The sequence below is a fragment of the Neovison vison genome, chromosome 11, assembly GCF_020171115.1.
Source record: "Neovison vison isolate M4711 chromosome 11, ASM_NN_V1, whole genome shotgun sequence".
In the NCBI taxonomy this organism is placed as follows: Eukaryota; Metazoa; Chordata; class Mammalia; order Carnivora; family Mustelidae; genus Neogale; species Neogale vison.
Window position 1 is genome coordinate 160,575,146 of NC_058101.1, and position 24,848 is coordinate 160,599,993.

Below are 24,848 nucleotides of genomic sequence, written 5' to 3' on the forward strand. Positions count from 1 at the left end.
AAGAGCCTAGATGTTCTTCAACAGATGAATGGATAAAGAAGATGTGGTCCATATATACAATGGAGTATTACTCAGCCATCAGAAAGGACGAATACCGACCATTTGCATCGACATGGATGGATCTGGAGGGGATTATGCTGAGTGAAATAAGTCAAGTATAGATAGACAATTATCATATGGTTTCACTCATACATGGAATGTAAGGAATAGAGTGCAGGACCACGGGGGAAGGGAGGGAAAACTGAACAGGATGAAATCAGAGAGGGAGACAAACCATGAGAGACTCTGGACTGCAAGAAGAAAACTAAGGGTGACAGATGGGAGGGGCGTGGCAGGATGGGGTAGCTAGGTGACAGATATTAAGGAGGGGACATGTTGTGATGATCACTTGGTGTTATAGGCAACTAATGAATCACTAAACACTGTGTTAAAATCTACTGATGTATTATATGTTGGCTAATGAATTTAAATTTTAAAAATTAAATTAACTTTAAAAATAAAAAATAAATCCAAGGCAGAAACAGTACATAACTCAGAGGGCTCCGTGTTCCTGGAGGCTGAGCTAGGGGCCATGGCCATGGTCTCCAGTGGTCAGAGGACTGGAGGTCTGAGAGGTGGCTCAGCGCACCCCATACCCTGAAGCCCCATGGCCATGGCAAGGTGCACGGACTGGGAGGGAAGACCCAACCAGAGGTCATCCTGGCTCCAGGCTGCTGCAGGAGCACTCTCAGCCCCACCAGGTTGTGTTTTCCTAGAACCAGGAAGAAAACTTTTCCCTCAGTTGTTCTTTTTAAAGATGGCTGCTCAGCACTGACACGGGAAAAACATCCGACATAAAGCTGGAGCCGTCACAGCTCCAAATGACCCAGAAGTTATGAAAATTAGTGACCCCAAGGAAAGGACCCTGTGTCTCCAGGCAGTCCTCCTGTTTGCGGGTGCAGCTGGGGGCCCTAGACATGCCCGTGGGCAGTGCTGGGCTCCACGGTCTCCCTCAAGGGGACAGAAGTAGGAAACTGGTCTGACAGCTCTGCTCAGGACAGCACCCCCGATGGAGACAGGAACAGCCCCTCATGATTCCTGGATGTCCTGATGATTCCTGGGCATGGTGGGAATCTCAGCTTCTTCATGAAGGGGGTGGGGAGGGCAGCTGAGGTGCCGTGGGTCCCACAGGTTCTCCAGGGATAGCACCTTGCTGGGCTTGTGGACCAGCAGGTACCTGTTCAAGTGGCTCTCATCACACCGCTCAGCCTCGATCCCATTGTCCAGGTCAACCCCCCATTGCCTGATGACAGGCCAAGGTCAGTTGGTGAACCTCCACTACCAATCTCCCCAAAAAAGGCCCCCATGTAGTAAACGTCACTCTGGCCCCTAAGGATGAGACACAGTCCCACAGCCTGGGACTGTGGCCAGTACTGGTAGCTGAAGTCTTCACAAGCCACCCAGTAGAAACTGAGGTGCAGGGTGCCAAAGAGGGGGGACAGGATCTCCATGCCCACATGGTTGCAGAACTTCATTTCCACATCCGCACACACCAGGTTGTCCACCTCATGGAGGAAGTGCTGCTCACAGAAGAGGCTGATCATCACCATGCACTGCAGGGACATATCCTACCAGTGCAGGGTGCTGGAGACCTTGAGGACCACCACCCTCCAGCCTTCCTGGGTGGCACACGGACCCAGCAGCACGCTTGTGGATAAAGACCTAGTAGGTGACCATGTGCCCCATTATGATGGGCTTCTCTGCCCTCTGCAGGAATAACTGAAGGAAGACAACCTATCTACAGGGACAAGGGGCAAGCCAGGAGGAGGGTTACTGTCAGAGGCTCGAAGCAGGACCCCAGAATTGGGGGTCATGGACGTGTGCACCTTTTTTTTTTTTTAAGATTTTATTTATTTGACAGATCACACGTAGGCAGAGAGGAAGGCAGAGTGGAAAGAGGGGGAATCAGGCCCCCTGCTGAGCAGAGAGCCAATTGCAGGGCTCAATCCCAGGACCCTGGGATCATGACCTAAACCAAAGGCAGAAGGTTAACCCACTGAGAGACCCAAGTGCCCCACGTGTTCACCTTCTTCAAGGGGACAGGCCCTAAGTTGCTTTAAGCAACAGCCACTCTCCCAGTCTATCCAGAGAAAGTCTGCTCATGAGACCTCCCTATCTTCTGTTCCCAGATGGGGGCCATTAGCACCCCATCATACAAAGGGGAGCCTGAGGCTTCAGAGGCAAGAAACAACCCCATAGTCAGCATGCTGCAGCCAGGAACATGCCCCCTGTGCTGAGCTCTGAGGCAAACCCTGTGGGTGCCCTCCCCTGGCCAACCCCCTGGAGGTCCTGTGCCCTCCAACCAGGAGTGGAGCACATTTGGACACAGCCCTCCTTTCTATAGCCTACAGATGAATAGAATCAGCAGAGCTGGCCACCTGCCCCACTTTAGTTTGAGTAGGCTGTCGCTGGCCCCCACAGAGTGATCTCTACCTCCTATAGGGTCCTCCCTTGAAGGCTACTCGGCCTCTTGCTGACAAGGTCCATCAATCAAACACTGCTATTCCTAGAAGACGTTCACCCTCAAACTCCCCCAGATCAGGAATCAGGTCCAGCCCATGGGCAGGGAATTGAATGAGGACCGATGGAAGAAGAGGGGGCTTGCTTGGGTTCCAGCTGTTAATTCAACAGAGTAAGCTTCCAGGTCCAGGTCTCCATCTCCCTGGCCCCAAGAAGTTTTAAATCTTGTCTCTTTGAGGGGAAGATCTGTGGAGACTGCAGCTTCCCCATTGTGGCAATGGTGTTGTGCCCCTCTAGACAAATTTTTTAAGGTTTTATTTATTTATTTGACAGAGAGAGAGACAAATAGAGAGGGAACATAAGCAGGGGGAGTGGAAGAGGGAGAAGCATGCTCCCCACTGTGCAGGGAGCCTGACATCCTGGGGTTAGATCCCAGGACCCTGGGATCATGACCTGAGCCAAAGGCATATGCTCAACGACTGAGCCATCCAGGCACCCTGAGACTGATTTTTTTTTTTTTTCACACAAGCACTAAGGCTACTTCCCTGTGCATGCCCCATACTTGGCAGGTTAGTAATTCGCTCACCCAGGGAAAGTAGGCACTACATTTAAATAGGGGACAAGGCCTCACACACCCACCAGCCACAGGTCAGGTCACCAGGGTAAGTCCAGGTCCAGTCAATGAGGGATCAAACCAGACATGAAGTGGGGAGAGAGGAGTGTTCCTGGCAGAGGGCAGAGAGAATGTAAAGGCTTGGAGTCAGGCCCGAGGCACATGTGGGATGACCATATACCTGGGAGGCCCATGGAGTTGGGGGATATGGTGGGAGATATGAGGCTGGAGAGGACGGGCAGCTGGGGAGTGGATCACAGAGAGGCTCAAAATTATGTTCTGAAAAGATCACTCTGAGGAAAGGGCTCTGTATAGCAAAGGACTGGTAGACCCTCACCCTAACCCCTAGCCCCACCCTAACCCTAATTAAACACCATGCTCAATTTGAGGACTGACAGCTCTACTCTGAATCACAAGTCCATCATGCTGGCTTTCAGTCCTTGCTCAGTATTGTACTGAAAGTTCTACCCAAAACAGTGAGGCAAGAAATATGGAATCCACATGTGAAAGGGAACAGTAGAACTAGGTCAATTCAGAGACCAGAGATGGCATCATTTATATAGAGAACTTCCTAAAGAATCAACAGAAATTATTACAACCAGTTCCCTAATTCTGCAAAGTTACAGGACAAAATATCAAGACACAAAAATGTCTCTTATTTGTATACACTAGCAACGAATCATCCAAAAAAGAAGTTAAGAAACAATTTCATTTTAGGGAACATCAACATTGACAAAACACTTGGGAGTAGATGTAATCAAGGTGTATGTCTTGTACACTGAAAATTACAAAACATGGCTGAAAGAAAGTAAGGGAAACCTAAATAAATCTGAGGAAACCCCGTGGTGATGAAAAGACGTACTATTGGTAAGATGGCAACAGTACACAGTGTAATGTGGAAATTCAACGTGTTCCCAAGAAATTTCACAAAGGCCTTTGGGAAGAATTGCACAAGCTAAACATAACAGTCATATGGAATTTTAAGAGACCACAAGATAGCCCAAACCATCTTGAAAAAGAAAATGAAAAGTGAAAGATCATACTTCCAATGTAAAGCAACAGCAAATAAAACATTGTGATACTGTCGCAAAGGTATGCATACACAATGAAATAATACATGCTATGTTAATTGATTGAATTTAAATTTTAAAAATTTTGTTTGAACAGACAGAGACCACAGGTAGGCAGAGAGGCAGGCAGAGAGAGAGGAGGAAGCAGGCTCCCCACTGAGCAGAGAGCCCAATGTGGGGCTCGATCCCAGGACCCTGAGATCATGACCCAAGCTGAAGGCAGAGGCTTTAACCCACTGAGCCACCCAGGCACCCCTAAAATTTAAAAATTTTAAAGTATGCATATAGATCAGTGGGATTTAACTGAGAGCCCAGAAATAAACCCCTTCATCTATGGTCCTCTGAATTTTGACAAGAGTGGACAACATTACACTGGGGGGACAGAATGGTCTTTTCAACAAAAGGTGCTAGACAATTGCCTATACATATACAGAGGAATGGAACTGGACCCTTACCTCACACCATATATAAATATTAACTCAAAATAAGTTAAAGCTTTAAATGTAAGAGGTAAAATGATAAACTCTAGAAGAAACAAATGGGGATCAGTCTTTATAAGCTTGGATTTAGCAATGCTTTTAGATGTGACACCAAAGCATAAGAAGGGAAAGAAAAAAATAGATAAAATAATATCCTCAAAGTTGAAAATCTGTCCTGGGTGCCTGGGTGGCTAATTTGGTTAACAGTCCAACTCTCAATTTTGGCTCAGAACATGATCTCGGGGTCATGAGATTGAGGCCCACACCAGGCTCCACACTGACTGTGGGGCCTGCTTAAGATTCTCTTTCCTTCTCCCTCTCCCTGTCCATTCTCACACTCTCTCTCACTTAAAAATGAAATGTAAAAAAGATTAACAATCTTTGTACATCACAAGATACTATCCAGAAAGTGAAAAGACAGCCCCCAGAATGGAAGGAAATATTTGCACATTATTAATCTAATAAGAGTCTGTTACCCAGAATATGTAAAGTGCTTTTACAACTTCTCAACAAAAAGACAACCCCATTTTTAAAATGGACGAAGGACTTGGATAGACCCTCTTCCAGAGAAATCATACAAATGGTGAATGGCACGTGAATAGATGTTAAACATCATTAGTCTTTATGGAAAGGAAGATTTAAACAGTTAGATGTCCTTTTACACAAGTAGAATCACTATGATCAAGAAAACTAAAAATAACAAAAGAATGTTCAGAAACTGAAACCCTTAAGCTTCTGTTGTGGAAAATGATACAGTCTACATATAAAATAGTTTGGCATTTACTCAAATAGATCAAAATAGAACTATCATATGGTTGAACAATTGTACTCCTAGATATATACCCCCAAAATTGAAAACACTGGTTCAAACAAACAAAGAAACAAAAATGTACAAGAATATTCATAGCAGCAGCGTTCACAATAGGCAAAAACCAGAAACTGTGCAAATGTCCATCCATGGGGAAAAAGACAAACAAAATGAGGTAGACCCATAAATGACAATCTTCTTCTGCCCTATGAAGGAATGATGTAAAATGATTCATTTGTGGGATAAAAATATGGTAGTTCTTGAAAATATTAAACACGGAATTCCACTGCAGCCTATATGCCCCCCTAAAATTGAAACTAGATATACCCTTATTCAGAGCAGCATTTCTCAAACAGCCAAAAGGTGGAAGCAACGCAAGTGTCGACTGACAGATGAATGGAGAAACAAAGTGTGGTTATATACAATGGAACATGATTCAGGCTTAAAAACGAAGGGAGTTCGACACAGGCTACAACACGGATTGAACCCGGAAGTCATTACGCAGAGCGAAATCAGCCAGTCACGGAAGGGCAGATACTGTATGATTCCTCTTGGATGAGGTGTCTGGGACACAAAGCTGGATGTGGCAACAGGTGCCAAGGGAAAAGGGTAATGGGGAACTTGTGCTTCACTCATACAGTCTCCCTCAGAGAGAATGAAAAAGTTCTGTAGAATGATGTACAACCATGGGATGTTCTTATGTTCTTATATTTAGTCACCCTAAAAAAGTGAATGAAGGACTGATGCATGTCACTACGTGGATGGACAGTGAAAACAGCCCCAGTGACATTAGCCATATAGAAACATCACTCGATTGGAGCCCTCTGTGCTCCTTAAATCCATAAACATTACCCAAAGAAGGGAAAGTCCTGGAAGAAGTTCCAGAAGCTGGAAACTGGAAGACATTTTAGTGGTGACAGCTGAAGTGGGCCTGTGGTCTGGGTTCAAATGTGGGAACCATCATGATTTCCTCACTTGGGGTAACATGGTGGTTCCATGGGCCAGTGTCCCTGTTTGGGGTAAAAATGCATGGAAGTAGCCCATGTGAAGTGGCAAATGTGGTAAAGAAATGACAGCTGGGGAGTGTGAGGATAAAACATATTTGTTCTGCTGTAACAAATTGGTGCAGATTTGAAATCTCTGCAGAGTAAATGACTTCCAGACATCCACATCGACACATCACAGAGGCAGAGAGGACATCAGACTTCGGGATGGAGGCCAAGCCCTGTCAGATCCAGTTCACCCACCATGGAGAGACCACTAACCATTGGAGGAGGCCACGTTTTAGCAAGAGACTCGTGGGAGGATTAAATCAGGGGCCCCAGTGTCCTGGGTGCAGTAGAAGCAGTGGGATTTGGAATTTCAATTCCCCACAATGCTCCACGACAACCTGGCTAGAACTGTAAAAAAGCATGAAAGGGAAACCTCAGTAAAGTGGACTGGGGACACCAGAAGGGGAGGCTGGAAGGGGGTCCCTGGCACTCAGTGCCCATTACAGACCCACGTTACAATCCCCCACAGGGGAGACTCATCTATTCCAGGCCCCACAGGGGAAGCCGGAGAGTTCCCCATTCCCACAGCTTGGCCAGTGAGAATCCTTCATCACCCTGAACCCCTTTCTCCAGGGGACTTTCCTTCCAAGCCCCCTCCCAACTTCTTCCTCCTTCTCCATGAAATGATGTTCCTCTCCTTTGTTTCTTACACTTGCCTGCGATGTGACCATAGCTTGCTCATCCGAGATTGCCATTCTCTGCTCTTCCCAAATAAACCCATTTTGCTGGTCAAGTAACTGGCAGTTTGAGTTTAAAGTGAACAGAGCTAATAAATTAAAGATACTTTCAAGGAACAAAATCAATATACACAAATCACTTGCATTTCTACGTGCTCTGAAGGAACCATCATAAAGAGACTACTGAGAACAATCTTATTTACTACTGCATCCAAAAGAACAAGATACCTAGGAGTCCCCTGAACCAAAGAAGTGACAGACCTGTCTTCTGACAGCCATGAGACACTGATGATAGACATGGAGGGAGACCCACAGAGATGGGAAGACACTCTGTGCTCAGGGAAGAACCTATACTGTGAAAATACCTGCTCTCCCCAAAGCCATCGACAGAGTCCCCACTATCGCTCCCAAACTTCCAGACTCCAGAACAACCCTGAAATGGGTGTGGACATGGGAAGGACCCTGCAGGGCCAAGGCCAGGAGAGCACAAGCACCAAGGCAAGCATCCACTCCCTGACTGCAGACTGTTTGAGGAGCCCCAGGGACCAAATCCTCATGCATGCACACAAACACAGATGCGGGACCCAGGGCGCACATCAGAGCCCAGAAAGGGGAGACTCCACAGCTCCACACACAGCACTGCTGGAGGCCATGTCCCCACACACAAAACCACAGAAGCCTGTGTCTACACAGCACACCCTTCCTTGTGAGGTCCTGAGATCACGCACCCCATCGCCAGTTCCCACTCGGGTGGCTTCTCCTTGCCTTCACCTCCAGTGGCTGGTCCTGAAGAGGCTGGACTTTGTCAGTGTGGACGTAGCCCTAGGTCCCCCACAGTGGGTTCTGTCAGTGTAGATGTGGAACCACATCCTCCACAGCTTGTCCCGTCAGGGTTGAGAGTGGCTCTACATCCTCCAGAAGTCTCCACAGCAGGTCATGAGGAGGCCAGACTCCTGTCCCAGCTGCGGCTGTGCGGGCCGGCTCAGGGCAGGAGCTGGGGTCCTGCACCCTCTGCAGGTGGGGGAGGCAGTGCAGGACTAAGGGAGCTCACCCTTCAATGGAAGCACCTGTTCCTGCCTGGGTTCCAGCTGAAGCCATTTCATTCTGGAAATTCAAGCTGCATGGAGCCCAATATCCCCCAACTTCCCTCCAAATAGTTAAGGAACAATGAATTGGAAACAATATGGAATGACAACAGTCTCTGACCCATACAGTGACTTGGAACATGTCCCTGGCCTTGATGCAGAACCACACTCTGAACTTAACATGATCTCAAGCCTGGCCCTGACCCCAATCCAGCCCCCAACCCAAACAATGTTCACAAGAATCGAAAGGTAGAAACTGCAAATATCCATCAATGGTGAATGGATAAACAAAGTGTGTGAAGGGTTTGAATTTGGGTTCAGGTTCAGATTTCAGTCAGAGTTCCAGATCAGGCTTTGGGTTTAGGGTCAGAGTGAGGATTTATAGTCAGTGCAAGGGAACAGTTAGAGTTTAGGGCTTTAGGCTTATGGTTCAGGGCTTCTGAGATTAAGTTCAAGGTCAAATTTGGGGTTTGGGTTCATGTTGGGATTTGGGTTCAGGATTCATGACCCAGAGTTCTGGTTTAGGGCTTGAGTTCATGGTTCATGGCTTGGATCCAGGGCTCACGTTCAGATTCCAGACTCCAGTTTCGATTTCAGGTTTGGGATTCAGGGTTTCCAGTTTGGGCTTTAAGGTCAGTTTAGGTTTCAGAGTTAAAGTTAGGGGTTAAGATTAGGTTTAGGGATGGCACATTGTCTTCAGTTGTCATCATGGACACAAAATTTCTATCTGAAGTTTCTAAATCTGAAATATCATTCATCTGGGTATCAGGAGCTGGTTTGGAATTTAGGATCCCAGTAACTCCCTACTGACAGCATTCTTGTCCTAGAGTATCCCAGTCACCCAGAACCAACTTTTTCTTGGCTCAAACATACCCTTGGCATAGAAGGGTGATCTGGTGCCAAAGCTGGGATGATTTCACAAGGGCAAAAGTGTGAAATGAAATACCGGGGAAATGTTCATGGAAAATGAAACAGGAGACAAATAATTAGTGAACTCCTGATTCCTCCACAATAACAAAGACCAAGTTTCCAATAGAATCTGATAATCTTCCCTAGGAAAGCCTATGGTACTCATTACCAGTACCAAAGGAGGGTTCCTCCCTTGGTTCAAACTAAGAATCACAGCAGGATACTTCCTACTTCATGTCAAAAATAAAATTTTACTCTTTGGCTGTTTCAGTGTATAATTTGAGGAAGCACTGACAACATTTTCCTTTCTCAAAATCTCATCACACATGGGTAAGATGCAGGCAATGTTGTAGGGCACTGCTATGGAAATACCAAGTGCAAGGAGCGCTATTAGAGCAATAAAAAGATATTGAATATGAAACTCAGAGAAAGCACCATTTATGGACACTTAATGAGGATCCCTAACAATAAGATCTACCATCTCATTCTATGGGATTCACCCATAAAAATCATCAACCATAATAGCCTGCTGACCACTGTAACCACCTCAGCATTGACCTCTAGGCTTGTAATACACACTCCAGCCACTAGAGACACACTCCTCAGGAGCAGAATGGATCTTGCCCACTCCTGATGGACCAACTCTTACAGAGAAGCCCAAAAATCCCATCCTTGGAAATCCCAGCCATTAGGACAAAGTCACAGAAACCACACCCAGAATTCAGTAAAGGGCAGAAATCTTATGAAGCGGATGCTGCAGATCACCACCACTCCCACGAAATAACTCTACAGTGAACTCCAGATCTGTCCCCTTCCCAGGATTACACAGACACCGCCTTCTTCCAATACTCCATCCTCAGAACAAAACCGTGAACTGTCCTCATCAGTACTGTGTGCAGATTCACAGTGAGCCCTGCAAAAGCCAGACACCTCCTTGAGAGCACTCAGCCTCTCACACCTATCCTAGCAGATGGGAGGGTGCTGCTCTCCCCGACTTCTGTACCAACTAGAGAATGCTTGGAACAAGTCTCACCATACTCCATGCAAAAGGCATATTCTTCCTCTGCAAAATGACGGACAGTAAACACTATGGATTCCCCACACCTTCTCGAACCTAGGTAAACTGGAGATACAGCCTGGCCAGAGCTATTATCCCCAATCCCTTACACACACATACCCTTCCCGTGTACACTCCAGACCAGTTTCCATCCACCCTGCTCATTCTCAGCCATGGTCTCTACAGAATAGTAATCGATACAATAATCGAGGTGCTGGGATGGAGGTGCTAGGTGCTAAGCCAGCACCTTGGACACACTTATTATCAGAAATTAATGTTCATTTTATTAACAGACGCATCCCAGAAGATCTTGCCACCACTGCCATTAGAAAAGTCATTACAACAGAGTTCATAACAACCTGTGCCAATCTTCACGGTTCCATCCCTGTCTCCAGGGATTGGCTCGTCCATGCTCATGTGACCTGGTCCCAGCCAATGAGGTGAGAGGAACCTCAGGTCTCAATCTGCCAGCCAAGCATGGGGTAGACCACCCAGGCCAGGGGCTTTTCCATCACAACTGCAAAAGTGGCCCAGGCCAGGCCTGGGCCAGTGTCACAGAGGACCCAGGAAGCCAGGCGCTCCATAACATTACTAAGGGCTGAATCAGACTCGTCCTAAAGTCCACAAATGCTAGATCCTCCCCTAACTCAGGAAAACCCTAAATGTGTTCATAGGCTTGTTCTGAACAAGATGACTATCTGTATGGTATATAACCCACAAGTTATACCCACCAGGCAATGGGAACATACTCAATAACTACATGGAATTCAACCACAGACAAACATCTTGTCAGAAGCTCAAGGTCTCCAGAGATATGCGGGGGGAATTCCTGAGGCCTTAATTGTTGCCAATCTCACTATTATTTTTTTTTTCCTTTCAAGTGGAAGGACCAGGGTCAGGCAGGATAGCTCCCAGTGTACTCCCACTCTGCCACTGGAAAGAACAGCCCTCTCCCCCATCCTCCATCATGTTGCAGATCTTGGGTGTGGGAAACTACCACCCACGGAACAAATGGGATCTCCCCCTGTATTCTGTCAGTCAAGTGTGGTGGGAATATTAGTTATGGATGGTCTGTGGCTGCTTTCAAGCCACACTTCAAGAGTGGAGTCATTGTCAGAGACACCACATGGACTGAAACACCTAACAGAAAATCTTTACAGAAGACTTCACAGAAAAATCTGTGCCGATCTCTGTTCTCCAAGATCCAAGGATCATGTCATTTCTTTGAGTAGAACATAGCACCTTCTGGGTAAAATCTAATTTCTTCACCCCAGAGGCAAGGACTGCCATCCTTTTAGCCAGAACTCCATCTCCATCCTCCTCTATTTACACCTTGAATTGCACATCTACAGGTCTGCAGCCCAATAGGAATTCACTGTAGTGTACATGGTAGTGATGCTCAGAAACGGAGGTGTAAATGTGAACTTGTGAGTGTGAGCGTGTGTTTCCTCTTTGTTAGCCACAGTGTGCAAGGAGAATACAATGGAGTAGCATGCTGTCTGTCTCACAGGAACAGCCATGCAGTGGCCATAATGATCTCAAAAGGAATCAACCTTCACAGAGCAAACTTCATCTGGGAGGACTCCCCCATCCCCTGTCCTGGACACTATGTTCCACCAAGTCTGGGGGCACGTAGAGGGACAGAGACTCTCCCTACCCATCAGGGTTTTAAAGGACACATCCTGTTCTAAGACATTGATCCCAAAACAATTCATCCACCTGTCATCCAGCCAGGCATCTATGAGAAATATCTACTCTAAGCAGAAAAGACAGACCGAGAGATAACAAATGACAGCCTTGTGTGACAAGTGCCATGACAGGGGACACTCAGGAGGACTGGGGGGTGTGCAGGGTTGGCCAGACAGAGTGGTAGGGGTCCGGGAGTGCTCCAGGAGGATGTCACGGTTGTGCCCTTGTGTGGCCACACGTGTCAGTGTGACCGGGCACTAGCCAGGTTGGAAATGACAGGGACGGTGAGGGGCGATGTCCCTAAACTGTATTCTGCAAGGCAAAAATTCAGTAATGAGATTTTTTTTACTACAGTTTCACTTCACATGCATCTATGAGTCCCTAAAACTGATTGTGTAGAACACAAAATATGTAGTTGACCATTGCTTTCAAGTCTGAGGTGTCAGGAGCAGAGCACACTTGACATTTCTTTTCATTGCTTTCAAAGTATGATAACTTTTCCCACATTCATCTCTGACCCAAGGACAGGGAACAGAGGAAACACAGGTCTACATTTTGAAATGTTAACAGAAGGGCTCTGCAAACCAAGTTCTCACAGGAGCAAAAGGTTCAGGACCAGGGTGACAGAAAGAGGAGGCAGATAGCAAGGAACCAAAAGAACATGTCATGTGTATGTGAGCTGGCCCACTTCTCTACCTGTCAGAAGCAAGACATGCCTGAAGAGAGTCACACTTGCACTGGATCATCTGTTTGCTGACCTTGAGCATAGCAGAGGATGTGCTGAGCTGGGTGGCGTGTTGGGGGAAGATGAGCAGCTGGCCACAGATACTGCTTGCCCAGTACCTGTAGGACCAGCTCCTGGTCCTCAGCTAAGATGAAACAATAATTACGTTTAGTTACCTATCTCCTGGGACAGGTAATGTGCGCTGTGCTGTGGTGACTATATCCTCTCCCATTTTATTTTATTTTTTTAAATCTCTTTGGGCAGGTAAGATTGACATACAACAAGCTGCCCATAGTTACGGTATGCAACTTAACCCTGACCTAACCCTACTATCTAATTAAGATATACTCTATGTAGAATACCGCTCACAAATTAGAGGATGCTTTTTAGTAACTAAGGAATTCAGGGACCAACCTTCTATCTTAATTTTCCCTTGGATCTGCTAAATTGGAACATTTGGCCCCATGCTATCTGGAAAGTGGCCACACGGGGGCAAGAGTGAGTAAACACTGGCACAAACCCCACTAAAAGCCAATTCTTCCTTCATCCAGTCAAACCTTGTTCATTCAATGTTTCTAGGTCATTTTATAGATCATGAAACGTGTGACTTTGTTGATTTTTTTAAAAACCGAACCAATTCTTTCAACCTGTTAAAAGTAGAAGATGTCTTCAAAAATCTCAGAGTCGGCCAGCAGATGAAGGCCAAAGGGCCTGGGAAATGGCTATGATTATTGAATATATTCAGGTCTACTTAGGCAACAAGGATGACTTCTGTTCCACTTCTTTTCAGAAAGAATTCGTGTCAACTACCAGCACTGAACCCAAGAAATAGTGCTGCTATAGAGGAAAGCAAAAGGAGAATCAATAGCCTCCAGAAGCTGAGAAAGAGCCATACCCAGAAACCAAGGAGACCTACCACCGAGGCTCTGCTCAGGCCCATTTGCAGTCTGTAGAACCTCTGGAACTAGGATGCCCCCAATCCCCCCGGCGGTCGTGGGTCAGGCAGAGTGCACATCCTGATTCTACACTGTGGAACTAGTGACAGGTCTCCTGGTTCCTTCCTCCATGAGACATCCCCTACCCCCTGATTACTTCAACCTGCTTCCTGGAACTTACATTCCCCTTTCTGACCACATCGTGCACTTTTCCCACCACTTCCATAGTATAGAGTACATTTAACTACATACTATTCTGTCATTTAGATTTTTTTTGTCATGTCTGCTGCCAAACTATACCTTGCATCATCCATCCTGATGTAGAATCACTTGTTGCAGTGCATGACTTCACTGTGGACTCACAGTCCCCTCACAGTGTCATGGGGCTAGCGTCCTGGGCCAGGTCCTCACTAAGCCGGCTCCGCTCTTGCAGTGAAGGCCCGATCCAGGCACTGTCATTTTCGTGCAAGTAAGACCACACAGCCAAAACCTTGGTTTGGGTTCAAAAGTGCTCATGGCCCCTCAGCCACATCAGATGGCATGGGGGCACACCCTGAAGACTCTTGCTAGTCCAACGTTGCCCTGGGAAATTTCTATGGTGCAGCCATTTTGTCCAATGGGGAACTCAATAGGATCAAGGAGGATGGGAGTCAGAACCCTGAGGTAGAATCCATCTTGGAGACTGCCCAGAGCTTCCTATGAGTTCATTCCACAGTCCTGAATGAATTGATTAACTTAAAAACAGTTCCTTATTTTAGAAATGATGAGCCTGAAGTTCAGTTGAAATGACTTTCCTAGGCCATACTGGAAATCAGTGAAAGAGCCAGACTGAGACGTGAGGTGGCCTCCAGCAGGATCCCCTAGAGTGGCTTTACCTAGAGCCACAATCACCCATTTATCTTTCCTGGACTCCCAGACTCTCATGGGACTCTTCATGGGGCATATTCTGGGAACAAAGTTCATGTCAGTGCCACAGAAGACCTTGACACTGGTTATAACGAGACTCTGTGATGTCAGTGGGTCCCAAGCATAGCCCATCTCAGAGTTTGTCTGCAAAGGCACAGTTAGTGGGAAATCCAGATTTTGACAGAGGGTAGAGCTGGATGGGAAAAGCTAGGGAAAGAGGGGGTGCTCACATCACATCTGGCCCCAGATAACACAGTGGTGTCCAGCAGGACAAGACCCCCAAATACTCCCAACGCCTTCACAGAACTCACCCCTAAGGTTTGAAGCTGAGCTTCATACACGGGTCAGGAGTACTCCAGCCAGCTCAGGGAAGCATGACACAGGACACAAGAAAACCAAAGCCTTGACACATGTGTACTCATGGAGCACTAGATTTCTCCAAATATATTCTGTAATGGTAAAAAAATTCACTGATAAAACGTGGATATTTTTTATTAAAAAGAAACCCATACTTGTTCAATTAATAAATATTTATGGAGTATCTACTTAGTGCAAATGTATAGCTCTAGTCCCACCTGGGAGCTTGCAAAGACCGTGGGATATAATCAATGGATCAATAGTAGGAAGGAATGCAGGCTAAGGACTAAGAGAGCATCCTATTCAGACAGGCCATTAAGGATGCCCACTGAGAAGATACTTTTCAGCCAACACCAGAAAGACAGGGCCAGTGAATCTGTCTGTGAGATGAGTGACAGAGCAACTCAATTTTTAATTATTTTCACCATAAAACATAAATGTCAAGAAATATAGTTTCAAGTATTGCTTTAAAACATTTTTTTCTTCTCCGTAATTTGACTTATAGAGTAAACTTTACTCACTGTAAAATACTCTAAGAAAATATCTTATTCAAGCATGGACAACTCATATTAAAAGACCAATAAATTAACCCTAGCAAACCCCTAAATTTATTCTTACCCCAACCCCTAACCCTAACCCCTGAGCCTAACCCATGACCCTAAAATCCGAGCCTAACCCATGACCCTAAAACCTGACCCTAATTGACCCCAACCTGACCCTAGGTTGGGCTTGGAGGAGTGTGTCCCCAGAGACCTGGCACCAAACCACAGGGACGGGGACACCCAATCGATTCCAGAAGACTCCGCCTGCCACCCAGAAGGAAGCCGTGCTGTTTGGAACTCTGGAAACAATTCAGAGCAGGAGAAATCTGTATGCACACCTAAGGCCACCCACCACATCAGTGGCCTGCTGGACACAGACCTAGAGCCTAATACTCACCCTGACCCACACCCTCAACTCAGCACTCCAAGAGTCTTGCCACACAGTTGGCTGATTGAACCAGCCATCTTCTAGGCCCTAACCCCAACCTTAGTTGACTTTTTAAAGGACCACACCCAGAGGCCTGGCTCCATATCCCCAGGGAAAAGGGACACCTGAGTGAAGAGGAGGGCTCTTCCTACAACACAGTCAGAAATCATGCCTTTTCCAACTCCATGGAGTAATTTAGAGCAGGAGAAATTGGAATGAAATCTTGAACCAATCTCTGCTTATTTATAACTTCATACCATACTGAATGCCAAACCTGAGGCTGATACTCTCCTCAACTCTAGCCCTCAATTCAAATGTCTCTGAAGGTCTCCACACCTAAGCAGATCACACCTTCCATGCTCCTAGGACTATCCCAGCATAAGACACAGGTGTAAACATGAACATACGTTTCTACCAATAGCACTTACAAGTGACCAGGAGACACACGAAAAAGTGCTCCACATCAATAGTCATCAACAAAATACAAATCAAAGATACCACCTTACAACAGCTGGCATGGCTAAAATGAACAAGGCAGGGAACAACAAGTGTTGGAGAGGATGTGGTGAAAGGGGAACTCTTACACTGCTAGTGGGAATGCAAGCTTGTACAGCCACTCTGCCAAATGTCATTGAGTTTCTTCAAGAACTTAAAAATAGAGCTAGCTACCTGTGACCCAGCAATTGCAATACTTGGTATTTACTGTAAAGATATAGATTGACTGAAAAATAGTGGCACCTGCCCCCCAATGTTCATCGCAGCAATATCCACATGAGCCCAACTATGGAAAAAGCCCAGATGTCCACAGACAGATGAATGAATAAAGAAGATGTGGTTCATATCTACAACACAATATCATTCAGCCATCAGAGAGGATCAAGACTTACCATCACATTCACCTGGCTGGAACTGGAGGGTATTACGCTGAGGAGAATAAGTCTATCAGAGAAAGACAATTGGCACATGGGTTCACCCATATGTGAAATGGAAGAAACACCACAGAGGATCAGAGGGGAAGGGAGGGAAACTTGAATGGGAAGTCTTCAGAGAGAAAAACCATGAGAGACTCTTCATTACAGAAACAAAACGAGGGTTGCTGGAGGGGAGGTGTGTGGGGATGAGCTAACTGGGTGATAGGCGCTAAAGAGGGCACATGATGCAATGGGCACAAGGTGTTATACACACCTGATCTATTATTGAGCACTACATCTGAAACTAATGATGTACTCTAAGTTGGCTCACTGAATTAAAGTTAAACAAAAAGAACTCAAGCAGTCACTCATAAAAATTTGTATGGAACCACCAAAGGAACTTAACAGCCAATGTCATGTTAAGAAAGAAAACCAAAGCTGGAGCAGACACAAATCCAGATTTAAAGTTATACTACAAAGCTGTAGTCATCCTAAAGTATGGTACTGGCGCAAAAATACACACAGCAACCAAGGGAACAGGATAGAAGCTCAGATATAAACCTGCAATTATGTAACCAATTAATCTTTCACAAAGCAGGCAAGAATTTCAAAAAGGAAAAGGGCAGTCTCTACAACAAAGAGTGTTGGAAAAACTGGACAGCTACACACAAAAGAATGAAATTAGACTGCTTTCTTATACCATACAAAAAAATAAACTCAAAACAGTTTCAAAACCTCAATGGAAGACCTGAAGACCTGAAACCATAAAAACCCTACAAGAGGGCACAGACAGTAATTTCTTGACATGGGCCAAAGGAACACTTTTCTTCACTGTCTCCTGAGGCAAAGGAAATAAAAGCAAAAATAAACTACTGGGAATCTATCAGAAAGTTTCCACATAGCCGAAGAACTATGAAGAAGTAATAATCACAAGAAAAACTACTAAAAGGGAGAAGACATTTGCAAATATCCTATACAATAAAGGGATAGTGTCTAAAATATATAGAATAGATACAACTCAGCACCCAAAAAACAAATAGTCCACTTAAAAAGTAGTCAGTAGACATGAACAGACATTTCTCCAAAGAAGAAATATAGATGCCCAAATATCTCATGAAAAGATGTTCACCATCACCCAACTTCAGAAGAACACAAATCAAAGGTATAATGAGATATTACCACATACTGTCAGAATGGCTCCCATCAACAGCACAAGGAACAACAGGTGTTGGGAGGATGTGGAAAAGGGGGAATCCTCGTGCACTGTTGGTGGAACCTGCAACCTAGTGAAGCCACTCTGGAAAACAGAATGGAGGTTCTTCAAGACGATAAAAATATAGCTACCCTGGGATCCAGCAATCACACTACTAGTATTTACCCAAAGAATACAAAAATAACTCAAAAGGATACATGCACCCCTATGTTTCTTACAGCATTATTTATAAGATCACAATATGTAATAACCCTAAGTTTCTGTTAATAAAGTGATAAATGAGGTGATAGATGTATATGCACACACACACACACACAAACAAACAGAATGGGCTATTACTCAGCCATAAAAGAAAAATCTTGCCATTTGCAGCCACACGGATGGATCTAGAGAGGATTATCCTAAGTGAAATCAGTCACTCAGAGAAAGACAATACCATATGATGTCACTCTTATGTAGAATTGAAGAAACAAACATACATAAATAAGGAAGAAAAAAGAGACAAACCAAAATACAGATTCTTAACAATAGAAAACAAACTGAAGGTTACCAAAGGGGAGGTGATGGAGGGATGAGTGAAACAGATGAAAGGGACTACGAGTACACTTTTCTTGATGAGCAAGTAGTATATAGAATGACTGAATCACGCTATTGTAAACCTGAAACTAACATAATACTGTATGTTAACTCGACTGGAATTAAAATAAACAATAAAAAGGATTTTTCTTTCAGTAATCTATTTGAAAAAACTTTGATACACAACATTCATATGCCCTACTTGGGAGTATTTTCTCAACAATATTTATTCACTCTATGCCTCAAATTCAAATTTCACTGAATCCTTATTCTTTAACTGTTAATTCTAGCCCACAGGAGCCATGGTCCTTTTCTGTCCAAGATCAGCACCTATACATTCCAGAGAGTGTAAGTAGAGATAGGTGTCACTTCATAATCCAGAAAGCTATTATTATTTCTGTTTTAGTATGAGATGCTCAGAGAGTATGGGACAGATTTCAGAGCAGGCAAGTTCTCTATCCTGGATCATTAACTCAGCGGTCTTTACTTGGATCCATTTGGCTAATAGGTTCCCTGTGGATGAGCTTGCTTCCAAGCACATCCATGGAAAGGCAAAAGGTGGGTGGGCTCAGTGCGGGATAGAAAGAGAATCAAGTACAGACAAGGGTATGATCCCTCCCCTGATCTAGAACTGCCATGGGTGTGGGTATGGGAGACAGAAGCAACAGGAAACCACTAAGCTCACCAGCTGAATGCAGGAGGCACAGGTGAAGGGATCTCGAGATGCGGGGCATGAAGGCTGCTCTGAGCTACCTCTGGGAAGAGTGGGAAAAGGAACGAGAAAGAGAAACTGCTTGTACCTGGCCCATGCCAGCTGCCCACTGCTCCTGGCACTCATGAGTCTACACAACTGACATTGGGCTCCTGATGGGCTGGGTTGGGTCCCTCAACACTCAGTGGGATAGCTGGCTCCAGGGCTCAGGGACATTCTGAGGGAGGTGATAGGGAAGACTGCCCCTACGACACTAGCAGACAGCCCTGTAGGACTGCTGAAAACCCACTGAGAGTTTCAAAATACATGCCATGGAGGAACTAAGGCATGGAGAAGCAGAAAACAATATTAGAATTTAATGTCAGAACTGTCAGCTCAGGAAGTGGGGACAGCTCCCCTGAGGAGGCAGAGGGGAGGGCAGGCCAGGCTGAAAAAGAAGACATGGATCTCCTGATTGAGAACCTGCAGCTCCCTTCCAAGGCACGGTATCATCCTCACCTCACAGGGCATCCATGGAAGTGTTCCATCAGGGGACTGACACAGCTGCCTCTTGAGAAAGCTACCCTGACATTGGGTTGCACAAGGCAGACGATGAAGGCCAGATGGAAGGAGGGCAATACCCCAGGGGACCATAGGGAACAGCAAAGGCTCATTACCATGAGGATGATGAAAAGTAGGAGGCAGCAGCATGGGTACCAGCTTTAAAGTGCCATGGGCACCCTGTCCACAAGTACATTGACTGGGTGCTTTCTGAGCCAGGCATGGCTGACCTTGGTGGGCTCTAGACTAATCTTGACCACAACCCTAGGAAGTATGCACCACCACTGTCCTCCTCTCCCCACGCTGCTGTTAGGAACTAGTCACAGACCCCTGGTCAGTTTGTATGGAAATGAAGGAGAGGCTCCCCGCTTGAGCACATTGCAACTCTGGTAGCAATCCAATGCAACCCTGGTGCCTGACCAGAAATTGCTGTCTACCTGTCTCCACACAACTCAAAAGACAGAAGGGCCTCCCTAATTCTACAGGATATGATGAGACAGATCCACAGGCCCCACTACCCCACCTACCAACAACAACCAGTGGGTCATTTGGGACCTTGGCTATTATCACAAAGCACACCATGCCCCGTTTCTGTCACTTCCAAAAGAAAGTTGGGTTCTGATCTCCCAATTTACCATATATCCTGGTTGCTGACCTGGGACCATGCCATGAACCCACATGGCACCTTTTTGTTAGAGAAGGCCACCCTGCACCTCCTACAAAAGGTTTCTAAGGAAGTACAAGTCCATCAGGGCTACAATGTGAACAGTGATACACAGCCTGCATGGTCAGTAATTTTAATAAGGGTTGACCCTGCCCCCCAGCTCCAGTCTCACCAAATGTTCCTCTGTCTCCATGTGACATGTGGTCTTCCCTCAGAATAAAAGCCCAGGAAACCAACCATTAAACTGATGCTCCCTTCACCCTCTGTTTCAAATCTTGTCCAACCACAATGGTATGAAAGTAGAAATCAGTCACCAGAAGAAAATGGACAGTCATAATTATATGGAGACTTAACAGCATGCCACTAAACAACCAATGGTCAAAGAAGAAATCAAAAGAAATTTTAAAAGTACCTTGATACTAATGAAAAAGAGGACCTATGAAAACTTAGGGGATGCAGCAAAAGTAGTTCTAAGGGGGAATTTCATGGAAATTCGGGTCTTCATCAATCCATCTGAAAGCTCTCCAATAACCAACCTAATTTTATATGGGAAAGAAGTGGGAAGAAAAAAAGAAAAAAGCAAAGCCCCATAACAGTAGAAATAAGGAAATAACAAAAAGGAATGTGGAAATAAATCCAATGGAGACTAAAAAGACAAAAGATCAATGAAAATACAAGCTGTCTTTTTTGGAAAGATAAATAAAATTGACAAACTTCTAGCTAGACTCACAAAGAAAGAGGACTCAAATATATTGGGAAGGAAAGGTAATTGATTCCTGCCTCATATCAAAATACTAGAGGTATCTCTTGGACCTTGGACACTGCAACTTCTTACAAGACATGTCTCTAAAGGCTAGGGAAACAAAAGCAAAAATGAGCTATCGGGACATCATCAAGAAAAAAAAGTTTCTGCACAGCAAAGGAAACAATCAACAAAACTAAAAGACAACCTACAGAATGGGAGAAGATATTTGCAAGTGGCACTATAGATAAAGGTCTGGTATCCAAGTTCTACAAAGAACTGCTCAAACTCAAAACCCAAGAAACAAAGAATCCACTCAAGAAATGGGCAGAAAACAGGAAGGACACTTCTCCAAAGAAGACATCCAAATGGCCAGTAGACCATAAAAAAATGCTCCAGATCACATGTCATCACGGAATTCAAAACCACAATGAGATACCACCTCCAGCAGTTAGAATGTCTAAAATTAACAAGACAGGAAACAACAAGTGTTGGCGAGGACGTGGAGAAAGGGGAACCCTCTCACACTGTTGGTGGGAAGGGAAGCTGGTGCAATCATTCTGGAAAACAGCATGGAGGTTCCTCACAAAGTAAAAATAGAGTTACCCTATGACCCAGCCATTGCGCTCCTGGGTATTTACCCCAATGAAACTGATGTAATGAAAAGAAGGGACACATGCACCCCAATGTTCATAGCAGCACTGTCCACAAGAGCCGAACTATGGAAGGAGCTGAGATGTCCTTCGACAGATGAATGTATAGAGAAGATGTGGTACATACATATCATATAATAGTACTTAGCCATCAGAAGGGATGAACACTCACCATTTTCATCAGCATGGATGGAACTGGAGGGGGTTAGGCTAAATAAAATAAGTCAAGCAGAGAATGACAATCATCATATGGTTTCACTCATATGTGGAACACAAGGAATAGTGTGGAGGACCACGGGAAAGGGAGGGAAAACTGAATGAGAAGAAATCAGAGAGGGAGAAAAACCATGGGAGACTCTAAATCATAGGAAACAAAATAGAGGAGGGTATATTGGGGGAGGGGTAACTAGCTGATAGGTATTAAGGAGGGGACATGTGATGATCAGCCCTGGGTGTTATAGACAACTGATGAATCATTGACCATTACCTCAAAAACTATACCTTGGCTAATTGAATTTAAATTTAAAAATGTGAAAAAAAAAGAAAGATGAGCTATTACAACGAATACCACAAAAATGCAAAGGATTTTAAGAGACTACTATAAGCAAGGAGAGGCGAAACATCTTGGACAACCTAGAAGAAATGGATAAGTTCCTAACAACTTAGAAAGACTGAACTGTATATATACGTGTATACTGTATATATACATGTGTATACTGTATACACACACATGTATATATACAGTTCAGTCTTTCTAGGTGTATATATATCTATCTAGATATATATATATTTATATATATATATATTTTACACACACACACACACATATACACACACAAAATGGAATATTACTCAGCCACCAAAAAACGAAATCTTGCATTTGCAACAATGTGGATGGAACTAGAGGGTATTATGTTAAGCAAAGTAAGTCAATCAGAGAAAGAAAATTATCATATGATCTCAGTGGTACATGGAATTTAAGAGACAAAACAGAGAATCATAGAAGAGAGTAAAAAATAAAACAAGATGAAACCAGAGAGGGAGACAAGGCTTAAGAGACTCTTAGTCATAGGAAACAAAGTAAGGGTTGCTGGAGGGGAAGGAGGTGGAAGGATGGGATAACTGAGTGAAAGACATTAAGGAGGGCATGTGATATAATGAGCACTGGGTATTATATAAGATTGATGAAACACTGACCTCTACCTCTGAAACCAATAATACATTATATGTGTGTGTGTGTGTGTGTGTGTGTGTATCAGTTGAATATTTTTTTATTTCTTTTCAGCATAACAGAATTCATTGTTTTTGTACCACACCCAGTGCTCCATGCAATACGTGCCCTCCTTAATACCCTCCACCTGGATCCCCCAACCTCCCATCCCTCGCCCCTTCAAAACCCTCAGAAATGTTGATTAATTGAATTTAAATTTTAAAAAAAGAAAATTCTTCTTTAATCAATACTTTCCAAACCCTTTGACCCATAGCAACAATTCACTCCAGAGATGTGCCTATCTCTCTCCATCATACTCTCTGATAGGAATAATAGGCAATCTTTTTCCTTGCCCCCATTAGTGAACCTGTGGATGTGCACAGTGGCTATGTTGGGGATGAACAAGCACACAGCTAAGACCTAGATCCCAGGAAGAATCTCAAACCAAACTGCACCTTGGTTAGCAAAGCTAAACCTTTCCTTTGTGGCCCCTTTAAAGAGACCCAGCATCATTCACTGATTTTCTAATGTGAATAGCCTTGCATACCTGGGATAAATCCCACTTGCTTGTGGTATGTAACCCTTTTTATGCATTGTTGGATATGATTTGACAATTTTCTTTTGAAGATTCTTCTCAATGAATGTGTGTACATTCATAAGAGATATGATTTGCAATTTTCTTATGAAGCTTTGTCTGCTTTCAGATTTTGGTATTTGGTATTTGGTTTTAGGGTATGCTGGCTTATAGAATGAGTTACAAAGAATTCTCTCTGCTTTGGTCTTCTGGAAGATGGTCTAGAAAATTGATATGATCTAAATGTTTCATATAGTTTATCACTGAACACTTTTTGGCCTGGTGCTTTCTCTTTTGGAGGGCTATTAATTTTAGATTCAATTTCTTTCAAAGACATAACTTTATCTCTTCTTGTGTGAGGTTTGGTAGATTGTGTCTTTCAAGAAATGTATCCATTTTATCTAGGTTATCAAATGTGGGCAGAGAGTTGTTCATAGGATGCTTTTATTGTCCTTTTAATGTCCATGAGATCTGTATTAATGTTCTCTCTTTCATTTCTGATATTAGTAATTTGTGCCCTTTCTTTTTTTTTCTTAATTATCCTGTCTAAAGTCTTACCAATTTTATTGTTTTTTTTTCAAAAACCAGATATTTGTTTCATTGAGTTTATCGATTAATTTCCTGATTTTGATTTCATATTTTTATTACTTATTCTATTTGGTATAGTTTGGGTTTAATTTGCTCTTCTTGCTCTAATTTCCTAGGGTAGAACCTTAGGTTATTTCTAATCTTTCTTCTTTTCTAATATATGCATTCAATATTATAAAATTCCCTGTAAGCACTACTTTCACTGTATCCTACAGATTTTGAGAACTTGTGTTTTCATTTTCATTTAAGTCAAGTATTTTATGATTTCTCTTGAGTTTTCCTCTTTGACCTTTGTGTCACTTAGAAATGTGTTGTTTAGGGATGTGTGGCTCAGTCAGTTAAGCATCTGCCTTCGGCTCAGGTCATGATCCTGGGGCCCTGAGATCAAGTTTCGAATTGGGATCCTTGCTCAGCAGGGAGTCTGCTTCTCCCTCTGCCTGTAGCTCCCCATGCTTGTTCACTTTTGACCACTCCGTCTGTCTCTCTCTCTAGCTGACAAATAAATAGATAAAATCTTTTTTTTTAAGTGTGTTTGATCTCTGAGTATTTGGAGAATTTCCTGCTCTCATTCTGTTATTAAATTCTAGTTTAATTCCACTATGGTCAAAAAGAAGTCATTATATGATTTCTATATTT

General features: G+C 44.2%; 2 pseudogenes; both read right to left on the minus strand.

The window, feature by feature from the left end:
• Positions 1-1,068: 1,068 nt before the first annotated feature.
• Positions 1,069-10,660, minus strand: LOC122890338 (annotated as a pseudogene).
• A 12,630-nt stretch (positions 10,661-23,290) lies between these two features.
• Positions 23,291-23,560, minus strand: LOC122890339 (annotated as a pseudogene).
• Between the last annotated feature and the right edge of the window lie 1,288 nt (positions 23,561-24,848).